Source organism: Oryx dammah, unplaced genomic scaffold (genome assembly GCF_014754425.2).
Source record: "Oryx dammah isolate SB20612 unplaced genomic scaffold, SCBI_Odam_1.1 HiC_scaffold_11050, whole genome shotgun sequence".
Classification (NCBI taxonomy): domain Eukaryota; kingdom Metazoa; phylum Chordata; class Mammalia; order Artiodactyla; family Bovidae; genus Oryx; species Oryx dammah.
Genome location: NW_024080444.1, coordinates 3,961,182 through 3,988,779, shown reverse-complemented (window position 1 = coordinate 3,988,779; position 27,598 = coordinate 3,961,182). Strand labels below are relative to the sequence as shown.

The following is a 27,598-nucleotide window of genomic DNA, read 5'->3' as shown; positions in this document are numbered from 1 at the left end:
CTCCTACCTGCACTTATATCCTGACATGGCAGAAAGAAGGCGAGCTAGATGTCTAGCCTCTTCGAAGGCCAGTAGAGTCATTCATGGGGACTCCTCCCTCATGACCTAATTACTTCCCACAGGCCCTTCCTCCAAATAATATCAAAGTAGTATTAAAGTTTCAACATATAAATGGAGAGGACTGGATGAAGATCCAATCAGTCCACTGCAAGAACTGATTCAAAATAATTAATAATCCAAAGACAAACACATGACTATATAAGAATGCATTATATGATAAAGATTGCATTCAAAATAAAAATGGGAAAGATAGGCTTTTCAATTTATAACATTAGAATATTGTTTTACCCATACAAAAGTGAGAAGTTTAAAAGTAGGTGAGAGGTTTACATAAAAATATGCAAAATTAAATTTTAGGTGGTTAAAAGCTAAAAGTCAAATGAATAAAAGAATATTAAAAGAAAAATAGAAGAAAATTGTAATTTTGGTATGAGGACACTATTTCCTAAACCACATATAGCCAAGATGTCATAGAGAAACAGAATGACAAGTTTAACTGCAGAAAAAATGAAAATCTTCTTTAACTGTAAATTAGGAGACTTCTGATATATTAAATAGTTAAGAATTTATGCTATAATTGGCAGAAATGTTTGCAAATGGCATAATATGTAATGGATTAATATCCAAAATATATAAACAGCTCCAACTAATACATAATAAAAAAGTAAACCTGAGAGAAGCTAAGAAATTCATAAGAGTATTGCAAAATGGTTGAATTTTCAGACTGCAATTATCTGTTCTATGATTTCTTTTGTTTGAGTCAAATACAAGAGAGAAATAGAAAGTGAAAGTTACAACGTTATTTTTATGCTCTAAATCAGTGCTGCCCAATATGAGAGCCACATAAAACTTTAATACATACATTTAAAAAGGTAAAAATAAACAGGTAAATTTTGCTTTAATTTTAATGAATTTATAATTAATTTTAATGTTTCATTTAACAAAAATATTATTATTTCAACTTTAGTCAACATAAAAATCACAAATGTTTACATTGTTTTTCTTACTGTGTCTTCAAAATCTGACATGGAATTTACAAATACAGCACATTCCAATTAGTACCAGCCATGTTTCAAGTTCTCAGTAACCACACGTGTGACCTGCTTCCACTATATTGGACAGTAGATACCTACACTGCATTTGGTCAGACATGATATTCACCAGTGCTTTCTTAAGGTTAGGGCTCTGCACACAGGCCTGTGGAGCATGCCTATAGCACAGAATCCTCTGTTAGAGCCACCAGTTACCACTAAAGATTAGCACCCAAACCATCTGCTATGTTCTCATTAATGCACATTTAGTACAAAGATCTGACTGACACCAATATTACAAACTTGCTTTGGTGAACAAAATGCAGCATGGAATCCCGGAAAAAGAATTAACATTTGTGATCAATAAATATCTGTTGAATGAGTGTTGAATGAAAGCAATTGCTTTAAGGAACCATAGCCTAGTTAGGCAGTTAAAAGCTGTGTGATCTTGACCAAAACATTTTGTGTCTTAACCCCAGAATTCACAGAAACCTACCTAACAAGGCAGTAAAGTTGGTGGAATCAATGGGATGATTTTCTAAATTTCCTTATTTATGCCACCTTCTCCCAAAATGAATTAAACAGTGAAAAACTTGAAGACATATATAGAATTCGAACAATAAAAGTAGAGTTTTTTAAATTTAAAAAATGGCAAACAAAAATTAAGATAGGAAAATGAAAATGATAGCAAGATTGGAATCAGAGCTCAGTGTGCTACCATACAATTCTTTATCATTATGTGAATTTTGCCCCTCCAGTGTATTTTTTTTTTTTTTAACCAGTCAGAGCAGTGAAAACAAAATCATAGTTTGATTAACAGAGCTCTATATGTAGGGCTGTGATCCACACAGTCAAAGGCTTTGGCATAGTCAATAAAGCAGAAATAGATGTTTTTCTGGAACTCTCTTGCTTTTTCCATGAGCCAGTGGATGTTGGCAATTTGATCTCTGGTTCCTCTGCCTTTTCTAAAACCAGCTTGAACATCAGGGAGTTCACGGTTCACGTATTGCTGAAGCCTGGCTTGGAGAGTTCTGAGCATTACTTTACTAGCATGTGAGATGAGTGCAATTGTGCGGTAGTTTGAGCATTCTTTGGCATTGCCTTTCTTTAGAATTGGAATGAAAACTGACCTTTTCCAGTCCTGTGGCCACTGCTGAGTTTTCCAAATTTGCTGGCATATTGAGTGCAGCACTTTCACAGCATCATCTTTCAGGATTTGAAACAGCTCAACTGGAATTCCATCACCTCCACTAGCTTTGTTCGTAGCGATGCTTTCCAAGGCCCACTTGACTTCACATTCCAGGATGTCTGGCTCTAGATTGCTGATCACACCATCATGATTATCTGGGTAGTGAAGATATTTTTTGTACAGTTCTTCTGTGTATTCTTTCCACCTCTTCTTAATATCTTCTGCTTCTGTTAGGTCCACACCATTTTGTCCTTATCGAGCCCATCTTTGCATGAAATGTTCCCTTGGTATCTATAATTTTCTTGAAGAGATCTCCAGTTTTTCCCATTCTGTTCTTTTCTTCTATTTTTTTTTCTTCTATTTCTGCTTTATTGAGTATGCCAAAGCCTTTGACTGTGTGGATCATAATAAACTGTGGAAAATTCTGAAAGAGATGGGAATACCAGACCACCTGACCTGCCTCTTGAGAAACCTACATGCAGGTCAGGAAGCAACAGTTAGAACTGGACATGGAACAGACTGGTTCCAAATAGGAAAAGGAGTACGTCAAGGCTGTATATTGTCACCCTGCTTATTTAACTTCTATGCAGAGTACATTATGAGAAACGCTGGACTAGAAGAAACACAAGCTGGAATCAGGATTGCCGAGAGAAATATCAATAACCTCAGATATGCAGATGACACCAGCCTTATGGCAGAAAGTGAAGAGGAACTAAAAAGCCTCTTGATGAAAGTGAAAGTGGAGAGTGAAAAAGTTGGCCTAAAGCTCAACATTCAGAAAACGAAGATCATGGCATCTGGTCCCATCACTTCACGGAAATAAATGCGGAAACAGTGGAAACAGTGTCAGACTACTTTTTTGGCTCCAAAATCACTGCAGATGGTGACTGCAGGCATGAAATTAAAAGACGCTTACTCTTTGGAAGAACAGTTATGACCAACCTAGATAGTATATTCAAAAGCAGAGACATTACTTTGCTGACTAAGGTCCGACTAGTCAAGGCTATGGTTTTTCCTGTGGTCATGTATGGATGTGAGAGTTGGACTGTGAAGAAGGCTGAGCACCGAAGAATTGATGCTTTTGAACTGTGGTGTTGGAGAAGACTCCTGAGAGTCCCTTGGACTGCAAGGAGATCCAACCAGTCCATTATGAAGGAGATCAATCCTGGGATTTCTTTGGAAGGACTGATGCTGAAGCTGAAACTCCAGTACTTTGGCCACCTCATGTGAAGAGTTGACTCATTGGAAAAGACTGATGCTGGGAAGGATTGGGGGCAGGAGGACAAGGGGATGACAGAGGAATGGCTGGATGGGTTAGGGGCTGGATGGCATCCATCCAGATGGCTGGATGGCATCACGGACTTGATGGACGTGAGTCTGAGTGAACTTCAGGTGTTAGTGATGGACAGGGAGGCCTGGCGTGCTGCGATTCATGGGGTCACAGAGAGTCGGACACGACTGAGCAACTGAACTGAACTGAATGTAGGGCCTGTAGCTATGACTCAGTTCAGGCTGTTTCAGAAGGAATTCCAGGCACACCACATTGTACGTTAGTAATACTGGGCCTACCTGCCCCTCAGTTTCTTCACAAAAAAGAAGGATAATATTAGTATTTACCTTAAAATATTTATTCCTATAAGGATTAAATAAAACATGATATCTAAATTTATTGGATGTTTGTCTCTATTGTGTGATATAAATGTTAGGTGCAATTATTTTCTTACCAATGAAATTAAAAGTACAGAAATGACACATGTGTTCAGTTCAGCTCAGTTGCTCAGTCATGTCCGAGTCTTTGTGACCCTATGCGCTGCAGCACGCCAGGCTTCCCTGTCCATCACCACTCCCCGAGTTTACTCAAACTCATGCCCATTGAGTCAGTGATGCCATTCAACCATATCATCCTCTGTTGTCCCCTTCTCCTCACACCTTCAATCTTTCCCAGCATCAGGGTCTTTTCAAATGAGTCAGCGCTTCACATCAGGTGGCCAGATTATTGGAGTTTCAGCTTTAGCATCAGTCCTTCCAATGAACACCCAGGACTGATCTCCTTTAGGATGGACTAGTCTGATCTCCTTGTAGTCCAAGGGACTCTCAAGAGTTTTCTCCAACACCACAGTTCAAAAGCATCAATTCTTCAGTGCTCAGCTTTCTTCACAGTCCAACTCTCACATCCATACATGACCACTGGAAAAACCATAGCCTTGACTAGACGGACCTTTGTTGGCAAAGTCAAGTCTCTGCTTTTTAATATGCTCTCCAGGTTAGTTAACTTTTCTTCCAAGGAGTAAACATCTTTTAACTTCATGGCTGCAGCCACCATCTACAGTGATTTTGGAGCCCCCCACCCCACCCCACCCCCAAAAATATGCCATTGTTTCCACTGTTTCCCATCTATTTGCCATGAAGGGATGGGACTGGATGCCATAATCTTTGTTTTCTCAATGTTGAGCTTTAAGCCAACTTTTTCACTCTCCTCTTTCACTATCATCAAGAGGCTCTTTAGTTCCTCTTCACTTTCTGTCACAAGGGTGGTGTCATCTGCATATCTGAGGTTATTGATATTTCTCCTGTCAATCTTGACATTTGTGTAGAACACAGCAGAAGGCCTGGTATGTAATAGTTATTTAATAAAGATGTTATTTAATATATGCATATATATATTTTTTAAATCTTAAACTTGTATTTAGCACATTATATTAAATACTAAATATCATTGCCGGAATAGAGCATATAAAAGAAGTCTCTTTAAGAGACATAAGCTCATCTGTTTCTAAGAGGTCTGGATTGCCATCTCTGCCTATTCTGCTGATATTGCAGCCATTACCCCTTTAGAAATGAGCACATAAAGAAAAATCTCAATGAGTAGTAGCTAATGGGAGCTCTGAAGTGGAATGCAGAAATGGATTGGCAATTTGAACAAATACAGTCCTATCAGTAAGTGACCATTGTAAAAGACAGTGCCATATTGTCAAGGTAATTATTCTTAAAGTCCTCTGTTATGCTACATAAAACTCTATCCTACACCATTCCACTCCTCTATAATCTAACTACCAAGTCAGTTATGCCACCAAGTTAGAGACACTCCATAAAGCACTGTTGATTCAACTGAATTTACACATGCGGATTGTCAAATTCCATTACGATTTACCACCTAAAGGAAAATAGAAACATATGTAGTAATTGTCCTAAGTTTACATTGTGAAGTGAAAGTGTTAGTTGCTCAGTCATGTCCGACTTTTTGCCAGCCCACAGACTGTAGTGTGCCAGGCTCTTCTGTCATGGGATTCTCCAGGCAAACATACAGGAGTGGGTTGCCATTTCCTTTTCCAGGGAATCTTCCTAACCCAGGGATTGAACCCAGGTCTACCTGCAGTGCAGGTAGATTCTTAACCATCTGAGCCACCAGGGATTGTAACTATTAGCAAAATTAGCTTTTCTGTCCCTTCCAAAGGATAAATTGCTCCTGTATGAAAATTTAATTAATACATATCTATGAAGAATTCAGACAGTAAGGACCTTGGACTTTAAAGTTTATATATGACAGGATTGTAGGTCACCTATACATGTTTACACATAAAAATATGTGATTTAGAAAATGAATATAAGTTCTCTTGTTTATACCAACTCCCATTTGTAAGTATAACTTATAGGAAACATCTTGGATAGAATTATATGCTCTTTTCAGTTCCCCAGTTCATTAAAATCTTCCATCTTTAGTATAATTCCTCTCAAGATTTTACTGGGTGCTCACTGCAATTTGCAGACACATATGGACTGTACTGTGTTGGAATCCTTTTATAGTTTCTCAGTGAGTAACAGCTCTTAGCATGCAAAGGGAAAAGTGAGGCTGATTGATTTGTCTTCAAGAGCCTAGGGACTACCCCTAATTTGAGAAATAATTTTGTATTTTCCAGCAATATCCCCTAACCATTTTTATCCCTCAATTTCAAGCTTGAATTCTGTATTCCTTAAATTTTAGGAAATATATAGGTGTTTAGAAATATTATATAAGGATGTGTATTCAAACAGAAATAACTTCCTAAAATTTAAAAGATACACATTATACAAATATAATCCTGAATATACATAAAGAGACAAATATGACTATGCATGTAAAATTTTAGTAATAGGTATCCCTGACTTTTTCAACAGATTTTTATTTCATTTGCGATTTTTTTTGTATTTTCTGAATGTTCTATCATGAAGAAGCTTTTCTCTGAGGTCATAAAAATTACCACTATCTGGAGGGTAGAAATGATGCAGTAAAGGAATCTGCTTCCAATACTGTGGTAAGCTACAGCTTCCTGCACACAGAGAAAAAAGCAAATGCATTCACAAAATCCAAGGCATATTATTTATTTCACTTGTACTGTGACTGTAACCTAGTTCAAATCCAGTAACTTCAGGCAAAGCCAGAAGGCAGAATTGTCCTCTATAATCTCAGTGTCGCTTTACAGTGATGAGGATCCCCGGACTCTCCTATCTGTCCTTGCATTTATACACTCAGCATTTCTGTGTGTCCTAGTTTCACTCTACTTTTATAGCTTCAAAATGATGAAACATAGCAATCAGGCATACCCACCCGCCCCGGATTTTAACAAAGGAGGATAAAATAAATCACAGTAATTTTGCCTGCTGTTGAAAATTAATATTCATTGCCCAATTAATGAAGAAAAGGTCTGATAATATCATGTAAGTCATTAGGTCTGTGGGTGTCACTTCTGTACTATCTAAATTATAATATTCATCATTTCTTGGTCCTGCGTGGCTCTTATAACAGAGACTACAAACAATATTTTAGAGCTACTCAGAAGCTGGGTAGATGCTAAGAACCATGTTAAAGGATTCAAAAAGTCCTTGATACTTAATATCATCAAGGGCAAGGGAGTATTTGAGAGACAGTACAGCAGAATAAAGATAGGTTGGCAGTCTTTCTGCCATCTAAAAGTTATAAAGCAGAAGAAAACCAAATTTCTGCATTCCCTAAAGAGACTGAATGAGCACAGCAAAGCAAACTATAATCGTCTTTCCCTAAAAAGCCATTTTACTGTTCACTCTTCTTGAAATGTAAACACCAAGCATGTGATTAACTTGTTTTCTAGTATGTGGGGTTTAATTGTCACACACATTTAAGGTAAGCCTTGCCTTAAGATAGTTTCTTTGAGATTGAAATACTCAACTTATACCACACCTGAAATAAGACGAATAAGAAGGAATTTCTTAGTATCTGGCTAGAAATTGGGATTCAATATCATGATCTTGCTAGAAAAAAATAACTGCAAATACTCTAAGCTGATTCTCAATTTTACCTTCTGTGAAAAAGAAGTTTGAGAGAGGAAACAAATTTTCCCACTTTTTCTAGACCTAACGCCTTTTCCGTGTTTGAGCAAATACCATTCCTCTTTAAACATTTTCAGTTGTTAATAATTACTGACTCTGGATCATTCTGGGCTTGCCTTCTCTCCTTTTGTCATCTCACCATCTGACATAATTGCTAACACACAATGCAAAAACTGGAAGTTACGTAACAGGAAGTCAGAGAAACAATTCATATTTTTTTTTTAAAAAAAAGGTCTTTTGAAGAAAGGTCACAACCAATATGGGAAGAAGGGTTCAACATAATTCATGGATACATAGAGAGGCACTTTTATATGAACTACTACATATATGATAAAAATCAGGAAAAAAATAACTATATACCATTTCGCATTTCAGGAATTGAATTGACTGCTTTATGTAATTATGTCAATACAGTAATTATAATACTGTATATATAAATATTTATATATAAGTACCTTACCTACAAGTTTGTGTGTTGATTACTCATAAAGCAACTTAAATCACATATCTGTATGTATATTGAGTTCAGTTCAGATCAGTTGCTCAGTCGTGTCAGACTCTTTGTGATCCCATGAATGGCAGCATGCCAGGCCTCCCTGTCCATCACCAAATCCCGGAGTTTACTCAAACTCATGTCCATCGAGTTGGTGATGCCATCCAACCATCTCATCCTCTGTTGTCTCCTTCTCTTCCTGCCCCCAACCCCTCCCAGCATCAAGGTCTTTTCCAATTAGTCAACAATTCGCATGAGGTGGCCAAAGTACTGGAGTTTCAGCTTCAGCATCAGTCCTTCCAATGAACACCCAGGACTGATCTCCTTTAGGATGGACTGGTTGGATCTCCTTGCAGTCCAAGGGACTCTCAAGAGTCTTCTCCAACACCACAGTTCAAAACCATCAATTCTTCGGTGCTCAACTTTCTTCATAGTCCAAATCTCACATCCATACATGACCACTGGGAAAACCATAGCCTTGACTAGACAGACTTTGGTGGCAAAGTAATGCCTCTACTTTTTCATATGCTATCTAGGTTGGTCATAACTTTCCTTCCCAAGAGTAAGTGTCTTTTAATTTAATGGCTGCAGTCACCATCTGCAGTGATTTTGGAGCCCCCAAAAATAAAGTCTGACACTGTTTCCACTGTTTCCCCATCTATTTCCCATGAAGTCATGGGACCAGATGCCATGATATTCATTTTCTGAATGTTGAACTTTAAGCCAACTTTTTCACTCTCCTCTTTCACTTTCATCAAGAGGCTTTTTAGTTCCTCTTCACTTTCTGCCATAAGGGTGGAAGGGTGGTGTCATCTGCATATCTGAGGTTATTGATATTTCTCCCAGAAATCTTGATTCCAGCTTGTGCTTCTGCCAGCCCAGCGTTTCTCATGGTGTACTCTGCATAGAAGTTAAATAAGCTGGGTGACAATATACAGCCTTGACATACTCCTTTTCCTATTTGGAACCAGTCTGTTGTTCCATGTCCAGTTCTAACTGTTGCTTCCTGACCTGCATATAGGTTTCTCAAGAGGCAGGTCAGGTGGTCTGGTATTCCCATCTCTTGAATTTTCCACAGTTTATTGTGATCCACACAGTCAAAGGCTTTGCCATAGTCAATAAGGCAGAAATAGATGTTCTTCTGGAACTCTGTTGCTTTTTCCATGATCCAGCAGATGTTGGCAATTTGATCTCTGGTTCCTCTGCCTTTTCTAAAACCAACTTGAACATCTGGAAGTTCATGGTTCAAGTATTGCTGAAGCCTGGCTTGGAGAATTTTGAACATTACTTTACTTGCATGTGAGATGAGTGCAAGTGTGTGGTAGTTTGGGCATTCTCTGGCATTGCCTTCTTTGGGATTGGAATGAAAACTGACCTTTTCCAGTCCTGTGGCCACCACTGAGTTTTCCAAATTTGCTGGCATATTGGTGTAGCACTTTCACAGCATCATCTTTCAGGATTTGAAATAGCTCAGCTGGAATTCTATCACCTCCACTAGCTTTGTTCGTAGTGATGCTTCCTAAGGCCCACTTGACTTCACATTCCAGGATTTATGGCTCTAGGTGAATGATCACACCATCATGATTATCTGGGTCTTGAAGATCTTTTTTGTACAGTTCTTCCGTGTATTCTTGCCACCTCTTCTTAATATCTTCTGCTTCTGTTAGATCCATACCATTTCTGTCCTTTATTGAGCCCATCTTTGCATGAAATGTTCCCTTGGCATCTCATTTTCTTGAAGAGATCTGTAGTCTTTCCCATTCTGTTGTTTTCCTCTATTTCTTTTCATTGATCACTGAGGAATGCTTTCTTTTGGAACTCTGTATTCAGATGCTTATATCTTTCCTTTTCTCCTTTGCTTTTTGCTTCTCTTCTTTTCACAGGTATTTGTAAGGCCTCCCCAGACAGCCATTTTGCTTTTTTGCATTTCTTTTCCATGGAGATGGTCTTGCTCCCTGTCTCCTGTGCAATGTCATGAACCTCCGTCCATAGTTCATCAGGCACTCTATCTATCAGATCTAGGCCCTTAAATCTATCTCTCACTTCCACTGTATAATCATAAGGGATTTGAATTAGTTCATACATGAAATAGGGAATGTTAAAATATTCTATGAAAATGAGACCTCATTATGAATTTACCAATGACAAATTTGAGGTTCCAGAGGCTTTAAATAACTTCTGCAGTACTCTTGCCTGGAAAATCCCATGCATAGAGGAGCCTGGTAGGCTGCAGTCTATGGGGTCGCTGAGTCAGACACAACTGAGTGACTTCACTTTCACTTTTCCCTTTCATGCATTGGAGAAGGAAATGTCAAGTCACTCCAGTGTCCTTGCCTGGGGAATCACAGGGATGGAGGAGCCTGGTGGGCTGCCCTCTATGGGGTCATGCATAGTTGGACACGACTGAAATGACTTAGCAGCAGCAGCAGAAAAATAATGGTTAGAACTGTGTGAGTATTTGAAATTAGTTCTATCTTACATCAGTTTTATGTTTACAATGCCATGAAGCCCCTGTGTATTTGAGAACTAAAGAAATATATTAATAGTATTGAGTGACTTCAGAAATATGAACTTGACTCCATCTCTTGATCTGCCAAGTTGTTTCTGGGGAAATGAACTATAAAACCAGATTGATGGAAGATCTGGAAGTGGATTTGAATACACACATGCACAATTAGAAACAATTATACAATTTACACCATTAGAAACAGACAGATGAAGAATGAGAAAAAAACAAGTTAAAAAAGTTGAGGAGAGGATAACCCAGGTACCTTCAGAAGAGGAATAATGAGAGATGACACTTAATCCAAATGTAGCAAGTAGAGAGCTACTCATATTTATCAGGAATTCTAGACTACATTCTAGGAGAGATATTAAGGATGTAAAGGAAAAATAAAATGTGATTTAGAAGAGAAAGCTGAAATTTTGCAGTTGAAAAGGAGCACTATTTTTGAGTCCCAGGAAGCTTAAAAATGAGGGGAAATTTTTAAAAAGAAGTATTTAAACAGCTGTATAAATCAGCTCTGTTGATTTCAACAGAAAAATCAATAATAACGACAAAATTACACACAAGTCTTTCTCTTATTCCTTTCTTTTATGATACCTGTCTTCCTAATATTTGTATCAAACATTGTTGGGTATGCATGTGGTGTGTGTTACATGCATGTTAAAATTTTCAAGTCTTAGGTCCTAAGATGTTTCCCCTATCTATTCCTACAGTTTTCTATTGGGATGATTATTCTTGAAGTCTCTCTCACTTTTTGTTTTGCCATATAATCATTCAACGTTTTCATTTAACTCTCAACTATGGGCCTTGTACTATACTAAGGATTTCAGATAGATAAAAGTACATATGTATACGTACATACATATACAAACATTCTATATACTACATGCACATGATAGCACATGATATGTGCATACACATATCTACATATATATAATATGTCGATCAAAGTTACTGTAATCAAACTTATATCATTTTCTACTTCAAAAGCATACTCTGCATTCTTTTTCACACTGCAGCTTCAATCATATGTTTGCTTTACTTGCTTCATCATATTAGAATAAAAACTTTTATCAGTAGCCTGTCAACTAGAAATGTCTGTTTATGGGTGCTCCTGCTCATTTGCAGTCCTCCGTCACTCCTGGTTATGAAATAAGAATAACTCATATATACAAATAACCATTTGCACAGTTCTTACCCCTCTTCTCACTCATTCAAGATTTTTCCACCACAGTTATTACTCATAAAGTGTCTTAACGTGAAAACAATACCAGGATATCTATTTCCTTAACATGTGACATCAGTTTGAAAAACGTCAATCCCTGAGCACATGTTATACGTCAGGGTCTATATTGGGTATGGGGCTACCCAGGTGGCTCAGTGGCATAGAAACTGCTTGCCAATACAGAAGACGTCAGAGACATTCAGGTTCAATATGTAGGTCGGGAAGATCCCCTGGAGTAGGAAATGGCAAACCACTCCAGCATTCTTGCCTGGAGAATCCCATGGACAGAGGAGGTTAACTGGGCTTTGGTCCCTGGGGTTGAAAGAGTCAGACACAACTGAGCAACTGAGCATACACACATGCATATGGTATACTGCAAGCATTACTGCTTTCAAAACTCTTAGGAACATTCGAGGTAGAGATTTTCACTACATTTGTCAGTGAAGAGAAGCAGATGCCAGAGAAGTAATGCAATCTGTGCAAGGTCATATACTTCTGGGTGTGTGAGTGAGATTATGCCTGGTGATTGTTTTACTGAAGATATTTTGATCTATCAGGCTCTGCAAATTGAAAAACCCTAATACAGGACATGAAAAGCTAATAGCAAGACTTCTGTTGATTCACACTCTTTTTCTTTCAATGCAAATGGCTTATTTTAATGAATTGGAACATTCTAATGAGATGCCCAGAAATGTAAATTTCCTATTTACTTGAAAGAATTCAAAATCATTTCACTACATATGGCTTTCTATAATGATTCTACCGTTTCTGTTTCTCTTTTTTTCCAAGAACATATAAAAGGTCACCTGGTACTCCTTTATTTTGGCTGTTTTATAAAGGTTCATTTCAATTCAAGTAAGCATGCATTTTAATTGTTCATAATTTCATGTCTCAGGGTAAATGAATTTCTATTCAAAAACAAACCCTTCTGCAGTGATCCTGGTTTATTTTTACTCTGTTGTCACTGAAATCACATTATCCTAGTCTGCTCATTGGTCTTCCTTACATATGTCAGAAATCTGCAGGAAAAATATTTTAAAAGGTTTTAAATTAAGGTGAAACATCTGATACTTTATTAAAAATATTGAAACACATTTTTCTCAAAGAGATATGAATAAGATAAATTAAGCAAACAAATAAGCATCATTTATTTATAGGGCTTTGAGGTGTTTTCCAATAAGCAAATGAATGTCATGATTTATTCATTTAAGATTTTCTTTTGCAAAGTATACTTACAAATAGCAGCCAGCAATCCTAAAGACGCAAATGCAGAAATAGAGAAAAGTCTACTGAAACAGGCAGTGAAACATAAAGGCAAAAAAATTCCTTGGAAAAAATAAGGGCAACTTTTGTAGGAAACAGAGTTTTTACCTGCCTATTTCTTCAAAAAGAGTGTCAAATTTGAATTTAGATTTGGAGGAAAGTTGATGGAGTACAATCTTCTCCCTTTGACTATCTAAACTTTTCTTAACCAATACAGTATTGTAAAGTAAAATAAAGTAAAAGTAAAAATTAAAAAATATATATCAATAAGAGAAAAAAAAAGATTGCAGGGAGAAATATCAATAACCTCAGATGTATGCAGATGACACCACCCTTATGGCAGAAAGCAGGGAGGAACTAAAGAGCCTCTTGATGAAAGTGAAGGAGGGGAGTGAAAAAGTTGGCTTAAAACTCAACATTCAAAAAACTAAGGTCATGGCATCTGGTCCCATCACTTCATGGTGGATGGATGGGGAAAGAGTGGAAACAGTGACAGACTTTATTTTGGGGGGCTCCAAGATCACTGCAGATGGTGACTGCAGCCATGAAATTAAGACAGTTTCTCCTTGGAAGGGAAGTTATGACCAACCTAGACAGCATATTAAAAATCAGACACATTACTTTGCCAACCAAGTTGTCTGGTCAAGGCTATGGTTTTTCCAGTAGTCATGTGTGGATGTGAGAGTTGGACTATAGGGAAGGCTGGGCACTGAAGAATTGATGCTTTTGAACTGTGGGGTTGGAGAGGACTCTTGAGAGTCCCTTGGACAGCAAAGAGATCTGAGCTATCCATCTTTAATGAAATCATTCATGAATACTCATTGGAAGGACTGATGCTGAAGCTGAAACTCCAATGCTTTGGTCACCTGATGGGAAGAACTGACTCATTTGAAAGAGCCCTGATGCTGGGAAAGATTGAAAGTGGGAGGAGAAGTGGACAACAGAGGATGAGATGGTCTGATGGCATCACTGTCTCAATGGACATGAGCCTGAGTAAACTCCGGGTGTTGGTGATGGACAGGGAGGCCTGGCATGCTGCACTCCATGGGGTCACAGGGAGTTGGATACGACTGAGCAACTGAACTGAACTAAACTGAGAGCACAAAATAATGAAAAATTTCATCAACCCAAATACCCCTGCTACTTCCCACTTTGCAGGTAATCACTGTTTTATGCTTTTTTATCATTATATATTAGTTTGCATTTTCTACAATTTTATGTAAATTGAACCAAACAATATGTGCTATTTTAAAATCTAGACTCTTTCACTCAGCATAATTGAGATTCATCCATATTGTACATGTACCATTAATTCATTTTTTTACTGCCAAGTAGTATTCTGTTGTATTGATATATCAATGTGTGTTTATCCATTCACTTATTGATAGATATTTTTGAGTTGTTTACCATTTTTGATTCGAAACAAAAAAGTAGCTAGAAACATTGCTATACAAATTTAAAAAAAAAAGAGTTTATCTATCTTAAGATAAATAGATGTTAGGAGTTTCCTTTAGGACCTTTGAGTGCTATGATGAAACCAGCATGTTGCATGGCTTCATGAGTTTGCCCTTTGGGGAGGAACACAGATAAATTGGGCTTTCCTGGTGGTTCAGACAGTAGAGAATCTGCCTGAAATGCAGGAAACCTGGGTTTGATCCTGGGTCTGGAAGTCCCCTGGGGAAGGAAATGGCAAACCACTCCAGTATTCTTTCCTGGAGAATTCCATTCCATGGACAGAGGAGCCTGGCAGGCTACAGCCCATGGGGTCATAAGGAGTCATATTTGACTTAACACTTTAATTTCACAGATAAATAATTATAATCAACCATGATGAGTGCTGAAAATATAGAAAAAAAAAAAACAAAGACAGTGAATTTAATCTTGAAAACTCAGTGAAGTCTTCCTGAAATATATGGCTTCTGGACAGTTCAAACATGAGTGGGAGTTACCTAGGTGACTAGGTGATAAGAATGAAAGAAAGTATAGGAATCTTCGAGAACAAGATTATCAGAAAGTAAAAGAACCTTCAAAAAGAAAATGCATGGTATTTCCAAGAAAATGTTTATCGATCAGTAAGGCAGAGTAGTGGTCCTGAAAGTTGTTTTTGTTTTATTTGATCAGTCTTTAAGCCATGACACTCTTTCCTTAAAGAACCATGCATATGGAGACCCAATATTTACCCTCTCCCTGTTCCCCACCTATATAGCTACTCTGATTGAACATGAAGTTTCAAAGCAGTCTTGGAGTGAGGTTCTGCCCCAATTGCTCCTGCATTCTTCAAAACAAATTCACCACACACACCCACACACACACCCACACACACACACCCACACCCACACACACCCCCAATAGTCTCTGAAAGTATGTTGTAAAAGCCTAACATTCTTTGGAACATGGTTTTTAAGCCCCTAATCTAGAGGCTCAAGCATGATGGAAATGACAGGAAGAAAGGGAAACAAAGTGATAAATGGGCTGTGAAGGACTTTGTAAATTATTATTGACGTTCACATGTGAGTAGACCTTTGAAATTACATGTGCGTTTAAAACTCATATTGAGGGCAGTGATGAGATAACTTTCAGGGGGCACGGGTGGGCGATCCCATTATGCTTAAAAAATTACTCTCACCATCATGGCAGGGAGCTATAAGATATGAGGCCCTAAGATAATGACAGCTGAGAAATGACAGGCCTGAACCAAGGTAATCATGAGGAGAATGAGTGAAAAGAAGTAAGTAGACCTGAGAGTTGTTGAGGAAAACTGTCAGATGTATTGATAATTGTCTGACAGTAGCTTATCAGCTGAAGGGTTTTGTCTCCCCTCAAATTCTGATGTTGAAGTCCTAATCCCCAATATGATGGTGTTAAAGGGTGGGGCTTTTGGGATATGATTAGGTTGTGAGAGGGAGCCCTCAAGAATGGGATTAGTGCCCTTATCAAAGAGACCCCCAAGGAGTTTTCTCTGTTCTGTGAGGAACAGTGAGAAGTCAGCCATCTGCCAACTGGAAAGTAGGTTCCCACCAGATCTCACACTTCCAGCCTCCAGAACTTCAGAGAAATCGATTTATGTTGTTTATAAGTCACTCAATCAATGGTACTTTGTTACAGCAGCCAGAATTAACTAAGAGAGTAATCAAAGAGAAAAATATTTCTTCCCTAGTCACCAAATGGACAGCATCACAACTTACTGAAATATGGAACATGGAAGGAAGACTAGAGAAAGGTAATGAATGCATTTAATTGAGGATATGTTGAGTATGTGTTGTTTGTATGAAACTCATTTAATTGGGTTTATTTTATAGATTTAGTGGCATTGAGATAATATATCTGGTAAACATGAATAATAATTTTATTCTCCAAGTGCCCCAACCTCCCCACTCATTCCTTTACATTAATGAAGAAGGAAGATAGGGAATCAAGTTTCTGATTAATAGTTTCTCAGTTATGCCTGATTTTTCCATGTCAGCTTCAATCCTTTTTAAACTTACTTCCTGGTTCAAGTCTTAGTCCACTCTGAATAATCAAAGCTCCACTGAGCCAGGGCTTCCCTGGTAACTTAATGGTAAAGACTCCACCTATCAATGCAGGAGACGTGGGTTCAATCCCTGGATCAGGAAGATCCCCTAGAAAGAAATGGCAATTCACTCCAGTATTCTTGCGTGGAGAATTTCATGGACATAGGAGCTTGGCAGGTTACAGTCCATGAGGTTGCAGGGAGTCAGACATGACGTAGTGACTAAACAACAAACATCAACTCCTGACTCAGCTCAGTCTATATGTATAAGGTTACTTGCAAAAAATCAAGTTATTTCTTTTATTTCTACCATTATTCTTATTGTCATAGAGGCTGCAGCTGTGGGGAGATTTTCTTAAATGGAGAAAGAGCCACAGGTAGGTGTGGAGAGCTGTATTACTGTTTGTGGTTATGGCCCTGCTGACTCTGGTCGCTGTGGACATTAGTGAGTCTGACCTCCTACTTTCTACAGTGGCTATTTCTCTGCTCTATTTTAGAGCTCATTTTCTGATCACTGAACACCTAGCAGATGTTAACCATAGGCTAAATAACAAATAATACAGGAGAAATATGAGTGCTTCCCTTAACCAATGCCAGACAATTGCATTCCATACAATGTTGATCTGTCTTTGTTCTCCTGGACAGTCCCTACTGGGGGTGGGGTGGTAGACAGCCAACACTTGCCTTCAGCTCCTTTTCTCACCTACTCAAACCCATAGAATGCACGTGGATCTGGCTCCTCGGCTAACTCTGGTAAGCAATATTTGTCCTTTCCCAAATTGTTACATTGTTCTGCCCTCTTCCTAAATTCTTTCTCCATGTTCTGATAGGACCAAGGTGACTCGGCAAACAACTGGCCAGGAATAAGATGCAGATGTGTCCAGTTTCGCACTGTCTTATCTTGAAGCACTCACAAATGGGAAATGACCACAGTAAGTGTATTCCATTCTACGACTACAAGTTGAAGGATGAGGGGAGGAGGAAGAACTCATCTATGACTTTATGAACTCATTTCTCCTTCATGAAGTCTACCCTCACCTTTCAGCCCTCATTCTATTAGTAGAAAGTAGAGGGCAAGGAGTCTGCTATACAAGTTTGGCAGGAATGCTACCTTTTCCTAAATCTGGAGGTGATTTATCTACCTCAAAGAAGAGGCTATTTCTTTGACCTCAGAATATAAAATACATAGACAGTCACTGTCAGGTATGAGCTATCTCCATGTACAAAGTTTAGTAAGCCTGGATATTAGAAAGATTATTAGTTCTTACTAAAATTTCTAAAAATAAGACTGCTATAGATATGTAGATAAGGAGTTCTATCAACTCCAACTCTGTTAAATATTACTCAGCTGCTTCTGAAGGGACATGCTTCTGATAATGGCTATTGCTCCATTCCTGTCTATTTTTTAATTACCTATTTCCAACATTCCTCTGATGACATTTAGACCCACAAACATTGGTGACATTAATGTATGTTTGTGTAAATGTGTATGTCTGTGTCTTTGTAAAGCTGAAATAAATATTTTCCCTTTGGAGAAGCTAAGAAGCAGAGTTCCTAAGGGAAACAAACTTTTTTTTTTTTTTTTCCAATCAGTATTGGAATTCACCTTCCAAATAAAATCAAAGATAATCATTGTATGCAAACCATAGTAAAAGCTGGAAACATATTCCTTCATTTTTCTTTCAGCCATCTTCTGCAGCTCCAGGAAAATAAACCCTGACTTGGAATCCTTACACACAATAATTCAGAAATTCGGAGACGCTCATCCTCCACCCACATGCAAGCTGAAGGAAACTGGGATTTGAGAAATGACAGAGTTGGTCAAAAAAGTCAAGTTTGGGGTATTTTGCTGCTGTGCTACATCTACCACATAGCCATCCACCTTGTTCAGGCAGCCACCCTTTAAACATTTATTGGTGACGTGTTGTGCTCAGTTGTGTCTGACTCTTTGTGAACCCATGGACCAAAGGCAGCCAGGCTCCTCTGTCTATGGGATTTCCCAGGCAAGAATTCTGGAGTAGGTTGCCATTTCCTTCTCCAGGGGATCTTCCTGATCCAGGGATCGAACGTGCATCTCTTTCATCTCCTGCATTGGGAGGCAGATTCTTTATCAGCTGCACCACCTGGAAAACCCCCACATGCCAATCCAATCATGTTTCTCTCATTTGCTTATCCTGTGTACCGAAGAAAAGGCTAGCTGCTAGTATCCTTCCATTTATCCTTTTCCCATTTCTCACTAAAGCAAAGCACCTGCAAAGAAGGAATCAGAAGCTCCGGGGGAACATAGCCAGAATTCTGCCAGTGGGCACACATGCACACACACATGAATGTAAATGCAGTGCATCATAGCTGAACTGCTCAAATCTAACCAGATCCTTTATAATCATGATTCTTGGCTACATAACACTTTTTCAAAGAGCATATAGATATAATTCTGTCTGATCTTAAGCAACCGCATAAGCAAGTCAGAACCACTATTTTTCCCCTGTTTTAAAGATGGAGAAGGAAATGCCAATGCATAATCAAGACAAACCTGTGTATAAATTCATTTCTTTGTACTGAATCTAGTGCTTTTTTCCTCTCAAGTTTTCTTGAGGTAAAATTGGCACAAAATTAAAACCATATTTACTTAATACAATTTGATAACTTTTGCCATGTGTATACAAAAAAAAAAAATAGTGAAAACAAAATAATGGGTTCTACATGACCCACATGCAAAGAGTTGACTCATTGGAAAAGACTCTGATGCTGGGAGGGATTGGGGGCAGGAGGAGAAGGGGACAACCAAGGATGAGATGGCTGGATGGCATCACGGACTCGATGGACATGAGTCTGAGTGAACTCCGGGAGTTGGTGATGGACAGGGAGGCCTGGCGTGCTGCAATTCATGGGGTCGCAAAGAGTCGGACACAACTGAGAGACTGAACTGAACTGAACATGACCCGCAAGAGTTTCTTTATACTCCTTGGTAATCCGTTCCCAAATCTCAGTTCTTCTCTTCACATTCAGGCAACAACTGATGAGCTCTCTATCATAGGTTGCTTTTTTTTTTCAGAGTTTTATATACATGGAATCATGTAATATTGATATTAACATTCTCTCATCTGCATTCACTCACTCAAAAAATATTTTCAGATTCATGTTAGTTTAGTTAGTGAAAGTTGCTCAGTCACATCTGACTCTTCGCGAACCCATGGACTGGGACTGGCCAAGCTCCCCATCCATGTAATTCTCCAGGTCAGAATACTGGAGTGAGTAGCTGTTCCCTTTTCCAGGGGATCTTCTAAAATCAGGGATCGAACCAAGGTCTCCCACATTACAGGAGGATTCTTTACCGCCTGAGCCACCAGCAAAGCCCAAATTCATGCTACTGTCAATTATCTATTACTTTTAAATGCTGAAGTGTATCCCATTGTTTGGGTACTATAAATATACTACAGTTTATTTACCCATTCACCTGATGATAGACATTTTGATTTTCCCCAACTTATGGCTATTACATTTGTCTTTGTGTATGGCTTTGCACATAACATTTTTATCTTGGGTAAATATCTAGGAGTAGAGTGTCTGTGTCATACAGTAACTAAATTCTTAACTTTGTAAGAATTGTCAAAATATTTTTTCAAGGTGGTTGTACCACTTTTTCACATGCCAACTAAGGTTTTACTTGCTCCTCGTGTTCTCCAGCATTTTGAATGTTCAAACTTTTATCTATACCATTAAGTGTTTAGCAGATTCTTATTGTGGTTTTCATTTGCATTTATCTCATAATTAATGGTGCTGATCCTCTTTTCATGTGCTTATTTGACATCTATCTATAAAGGCCTGTAAGTTTTATTCATGGGATTTTTTTCAGTTAAGAATGGATTTCATTAGTAGGTATATGATTCCTATTGAAATACTCAGGTATTTGTGTATTTCAGTGATTTAATGATCCAAAATTCTTAAACAAATTAAACCTAAAGTAAGCAGAATGTATACTTAGTCACTCAGTCATATCCAGCCCCATGGACTATATCCCACCAGGCTCCTCAATTCATGGGATTTTCCAGGCAAGAAAATGGAGAGACTAGCCATTCCCTTCTCCAGGGAATCTTCCTGACCCAGGGATCAAACCTTGGTCTCCTGCATTGCAGGCCAGTTCTTTACTGTCTAAGCCACCAGGGAAGCCCCAAGCAGTATATAGGAAATAAGAATAAAAGTAGCAGTTAATGAAATGGAAAAGAGTGATAATAGTGATAAATAGTGATAATAAATACAAAAGCCCAAGCAATCTTGAAAAAGAAAAAACAGAGCTGGAGGAAATAGGCTCTCAAACTTCAGACTATACTACAAAGCCTTAGTAATCAAGACAGTATGGTACTGGCAGGAAAACAGAAATACAGATCAGTGGAACAAGCTAGAAAGCTCAGAGATAAACCCACACACCTATGGTCACCTTATCTGAAAGTGAAAGTCACTCAGTCATGTCTGACTCTTTGCGACCCCATAGACTATAGAGCTCATGGTATTCTCTAGGCCAGAATACCAGAGTGGGTAACCTTTCCCTTTTCCAGGGTATCTTCCCAACCCAAGGATCAGACTCAGGTCTCCCGCATTGCAGGCAGATTCTTTATCAGCTGAGCCACAAGGGAAACCCAAGAATACTGGAATGGGAAGTCTATCCCTTTTCCAGCATATCTTCCCATCCCAGGAATCCAACTAGGGTCTCCTGCATTGCAGGTGGATTCTTTACCAACTGAGCTATCAGGAAAGCCTTATCTTTGATAAAGGAGGCAAAAATATACAATGGAAAAAAGATAGCATTTTCAATAAGCAGTGCTGGGAAAACTGGACAGCTACATGTTAAAGAATGAAATTAGAATACTTCCTAATACCATATACAATAATAAACTCAGAATGGATTAAATACCTAAATGTAAGGCCAGACCCTATAAAACTCTTAGAGGAAAACATAGGCAGAACACTCTGTGACATAAATCACAGCAAGATCCTCTGACCCACTTCCTAAGGTAATGCAAATAAAAAAAATAAGATAAAGAAATGAGACCTAATTAAACATAAAATCCTTTGCACAGCAAAGGAAACTCTAAACAAGATGAAAAGACAACCACCAGAATGACAAAAAATAATTGCAAACAAAGCAAGTGACAAAGGATTAATCTTCAAAATATACAAGTGGCTCATGCACTTCAATGTCACAAAAACAACCCAATCAAAAAATTGGCTGAAGAACTAAACAGACATTTCCCCAAAGAAGATATACAGATTGCCAACAAACACGTGAAAAGATGTTTAATTTTGCTCATTATTGGAGACATGTTAATCAAAACTACAATGAGGTATCACTTCATACCGATTAGAATGGCCATAATCAAAAGATAAAAACAAATGCTGGAGAGGATGTGTAGCAAAGGGAAATCTCTTACTCTGTTGGGAATGTAAATTGATATAGCCACTATGGAGAACAGTATGGAGATTCCTCAAGAAACTAAAATTAAAACCAACATATGACCCAGCAGTCCTGCTACTGGGCATATACCCCAAGAAAAACATAATTCAAAAATACACATGTACCCTAATGTTCATTGCAGTGATATTTACAATAACCAGTACATGGCAGCAACCTAAATGTCCATCAGCAAATGAATGGATAAAGTGTTGGTACATATATACAATAGAATATTACTCAGCTATAGAAACGAATGAAACTTTCATTGTTTATGATTTAAATGAACTTAGAGTAGGTCATAAAAAGTAAGTCAAAAAGAGAAAAAACAAATATATATTAACATATATATGGAATCTAGAAAAATGGTACTATTTTCAGGGCAGGAATAGAAACACAGATGTAGAGAATGGACTTGTGGACAGTACAGGAAGGAGAAGGTAGGACAGATTAAGAGAGTAGGACTGACATATACATACTGCCATGTGTAAAATAGGTAGCTGCTGGGAAGCTGCTATATAGCACCACTCAGCTTGGTGCTCTGTGATGATGTAGAGGGGTAAGATGGGAGGGAGGCTCAAGAGGAAGGGGATATATGTATACCTCTAGTTGTTTTGCCGAAAAGGCAATGGCACCCCACTCCAGTACTCTTGCCTGGAAAATCCCATAGATAGAGGAGCCTGGTAGGCTGCAGTCCATGGGGTCACTAAGAGTCAGACACGACTGATCGACTTCACTTTCACTTTTCACTTTCACGCATTGGAGAAGGAAATGGCAACCCACTCCACGGTTCTTGCCTGGAGAATCCCAGGGACGGGGGAGCCTGGTGGGCTGCCATCTATGGGGTCACACAGAGTTGGACACAACTGAAGTGACTTAGCAGCAGCTAGATGTTTTGTGTTGTTCTACAGCAGAAACTAACACAAGGAAAACAATATACTTCAATTAAAATAAATATTTTAAAGATACAATAAGTAAGAGCTAATTTTTTTTAACAAGTATCTCTACTTTTGACATTTCAAAGTACTTTACTAAAATGATGAGAAAAACAGAAAAGAGATTCAAGGTACAGGAAAAATATCACTAATGAAACAGAATATTAAGGAAATATTATAGCATTTATTTTTACAAGTTAAATGATATTCTTTTAACACACGATATACTAAATCTTAATCATGAAGAACTTCATAATGTTTGTAACATCATAGGTACCTAAAAAATTATTTTCATAGTTAAAAATCTTCCCATGAAGCAAACTCCAAACTGACCGAAAGGATAAAGAAAACATAATGTCAGTTCTGCATAAGCCCTTCCAGAGAATAGGAGGGAAGAAAAAACTTCACAACTCATTTTATGATGCCACTAGTATACTAATACCAAAATCAGAAAATTATTACAATTAAAAAAAACAAAAATCCCACAGACCACAATGTCCCACAGAAAAAAGACATAACTCTTAACTAAATACTATCAAATTAGATTTAAAATATGTTAAAAGAATATTACATCATACCAAATTAGGGAAGTTTTACCACAAAGCATGGCTTAAGATTTGAAAATTAAGCTAAATAATTTATCACATTAAGAAATTAGCAAAGAAAATCCATGATAATATCAAGAGACATCAAAAAGCTTTTTGCAATGGTTAAGTTAATATTTGCCATGATTAGAGAGATAAAATAAAAACATAGAATATAGGAAGACTGCTCTATAAGATATAATAAATTTCTAAAATTAAACGACACAATGAAAAGCTTAAACCACAGACTGTCTTGCTGAAGACATAATTAATGAACTAGAATGCTGATCTAGAGAAATAATCTTCATTTTAGAGCTAGAAAGATAATTTTTTAAAATATAGAAAAGGCAGAATATAGAAATTTAACTTAATTATGAAGAGCTACATAAGGAGAACATAAAGAAAATGAGTTTAAAGGAAATTCTCAAAGAGGCAATGACCATGATTTCTTATAGAATTTAGGAAAAATACACACACAAAACTTGATTATCACACCAAAATGTCAGATTAATTCCCAAGCAGGATAGCAAATAAGAAATGAGCACCTATATATATTATAGACAAAATGAAGAACACCAAATACAAAGAGAAATAAAAAATAAGATAACAGACATTTTATACAAAAAAACTTCTCATAATCAGTTAGAATCAAGTGAAAAAATGATTTTAAACTGGGAAAGCAATGTAACTTCTGATTTAAAGCCAACAGTAAGTCATTCTAAAGTTTATATGTCAAATCATTCTAAAGTCTGTCATGTCAAGTCCATGAGATAATAATAAGGTAGAGGTATTTCAATTAAAGTATACATCAGATAATATGATCCTACCTATTAAAACAATAAAATGGAATTACAAGCAAGCTAATCAAAAGAAAAACTTGATCAAGAAAAATGAAGATGGAAAATAGTGGATCTAAGAAAAAAATGTTGAGTGGGAACCACTAAGATATTAGGGAAAACTCAAGCGATCAATGCTTACAATAAATAGAACAGAATATGTAAACACAAAAGAGTCTCAGATTGAATAATTGCACAAGAATTCTTATTTAAAAGATATTTCTAAAATATAAAGAGAGCTCGCACTTGGAATTGTGGAGGACCCTGGGTCCCAAGGAAACTAGAGCTGGGCTTCACTCTTTTCCATTTACGTGTTAGGCAACTTGAGTCTCTGGGGCCATGAGTCTTATCAATATTTATTATATGGAAACATATAATAAATCATATTTATTTAACATAAATATATATAAACTATTTTATAGCATAAATATATTTAATATAAATATATAGACATATATTTTAAAATGAATGAGATCTATATATATCATATAAATAATAGAATTAAATTATTAAGCAAACAAAGCAAGAGGCAGTATGATACAAACAATATGGTGTGTGTTTGTGCATATGTGCATGTTGCATGTATCCTTTTATATAATAGTTTCCTCTGATAAAAGTAAGGAATTGATATGGGGATTAGAAATATACTTTGATTCTTTATATACATGATATAAATGCTATGAAATATTACAATTAATAAATTCTGCTCCTTATGTAAATTGGTATACAACTTGTTTACCTGTAAATTTTTCTATGTTTACATAAAATTAATGGTTTCAAGTAAGAAAGGAATACAACAAAGATGAAGATAATATATAGATCCATTTTCTAGAATTCATACTATCTTATTTAACCTTGTTTTAATAAAAACAACAAGAAAGAACTTAGAAGTTTGAAGTTTTCAATCATCATGATGTTCCTCCTGAACTGGGTTTGCAAATGGAAAGAAACTGTTTAAATTCAAAGAGAAAAATTATGAGAAGATAAAAAAATAGCTTTGTACATAATCTAAAAGGTCATCAGAAAATCTACTCAAATGCTCAGAAACTGTTACATTTACTCATTTATTTAGAACAGTTTTTTATTATTTAATTTGTGTATTTATTTAATATTATGCAAACTTTCGGAGAAGGCAACGGCACCCCGCTCCAGTACTCTTGCCTGGAAAATCCCATGGATGGAGGAGCCTGGTAGGCTGCAGTCCATGGGGTCGCTAAGAGTCAGACACGACTGAGCAACTTCACTTACTCTTTTCACCTTCATGCATTGGAGAAAGAAATGGCAACCCAGTGTTCTTGCCTGGAGAATCCCAGGGACGGGGGAGCCTGTTGGGCTGCCGTCTATGGGGTCGCACAGAGTCGGACACGACTGAAGCAACTTAGCAGCAGCAGCAGCAGCAACATACAAACTTTAACTAATTACCTCAGCGGATATCAGCAAAGATGAGGAGTCATAAAAGGGATTTAATCTAATTAAAATTAAAAGACACTTGCTCCTTGAAAGGAGAAGGCAATGGCACCCCCCTCCAGTACTCTTGCCTGGAGAATCCCAGGGATGGGGGAGCCTGGTGGGCTGCCATCTTTGGGGTCACACAGAGTTGGACACGACTGAAGCGACTTAGCAGCAGCAGCTCCTTGGAAGAAAAGCTATGACCAACCTAGACAGCATATTAAAAAGCAGAGACATCACTTTGTCAACAAAGGTTCATCTAGTCAAAGCTATGGTTTTTCCAGTAGTCATGTATCGATGTGAGAGTTGGACTATAAACAAAGCTGAGCGCTGAAGAATTGATGTTTTTGAACTGTGATGTTGGAGAAAACTCTTGAGAGTCCCTTGGACTGCAAGGAGATCCAACCTGCCAATCCTAAAGGAAATCAGTCCTGAATATGCTTTGGAAGGAGTGATGCTGACGGTGAAACGCCAATACTTTGGCCACCTGATGTGAAGAACTGACTCATTGGAAAGGACCCTGATGTTGGGAAAGATTGAAGGTGGGAGGGGAAGGGGATGACAGAGGGTGAGATGGTTGGATGACATCACCAATGCGATGGATGTGAATTTGAGTAGGCTATGGGATTTGGTGATGGATAAGGAAGCCTGGCGTGCTGCAGTCCATGGGGTCACAAAGAGTCAGACACAACTGAGGGACTGAATTGAACTAAACAATCTCTGAGATCCCAAGAGAGAACTAATACCATTTAGAGTGGGTTTTATTAATGTGGTTACTGAAATAAAATTGTCAAAATGCTGCTCACAAACCTACTTTTTAAGGATAAAGTTAAAGCCCTGTTGAAATATTGGAGATAATTCTTCTTAGGAACTGACATTAGTGTGGGTGTTAAAAAAAAAAATAGCTTTTGAAGGTGTGCTTATCTAAGAGGGTAACCCAGCAATAAGAAACAGCAATCTCAGACTCCATGGATGAAGGCTGATCTTGCTTTGGAAGTCCCATCTTCATCTCACTCCATAAACAGAGATTCATCTTCTCTCAGAATCTGTTGGTCAGGGTCCAGACAGCCACTGGCACTCATTTTCTTAAAGCCTGACCAGATATTTGACCTCAGAGTACAGGCAGAGAGTGAAATACTTAGAGCCAAACCTTCCTATGGAAATAGCACAGATGTATCCCACAGTGACTGGATATTTAAAATGGAAAGATCTGAAGAAGGTTTACATGGTTATGGAGGTGAACCTCTGTAGTAGTTCATCATTTTATTGGGAAACATGGAAGGGAGAGACATGTAGAGTCTGCCAAAACTGTTGTGTATGAAAAAAAAATTTTTTTTGAAGTATCCTTCCTTATGCAGCCCACAGACATTCTAACTGAACTGGAATTAAAACTATAGCTACGAATGGTTATTTGATGGGATAATGTAGTCTCAAGTGAAAAGGGAAGGATCATTAGCTTCTGGGATGGGTTGTAATGCAGAGCTCCTGATTTATTATATTTTAGAGAGAATCAGGCATGAAAGACATTGAGAAAAAAATAGCTGATCTGCTTCAGTGGCTGTAAAAGATACTCACTGAGGAGTGCAATGTGATGGGCCTGCCAATATCAGGGCTGGTTTATGTTCATACACACAAAGTATGTATATAATGCGTGCATGTTCAGTCGCTCAGTCGTGTCCGACTCTTTGCAGCTCTGTGGACTGCAGCCCACCAGGCTCCTCTGT

At 37.7% G+C, this 27,598-nt stretch overlaps 1 pseudogene; it reads left to right on the top strand.

Annotated features, from left to right (window-relative positions):
- Nucleotides 1-27,125, top strand: part of LOC120860188 — a 105,351-nt pseudogene extending 78,226 nt beyond the window's left edge.
- Nucleotides 27,126-27,598: the final 473 nt, after the last annotated feature.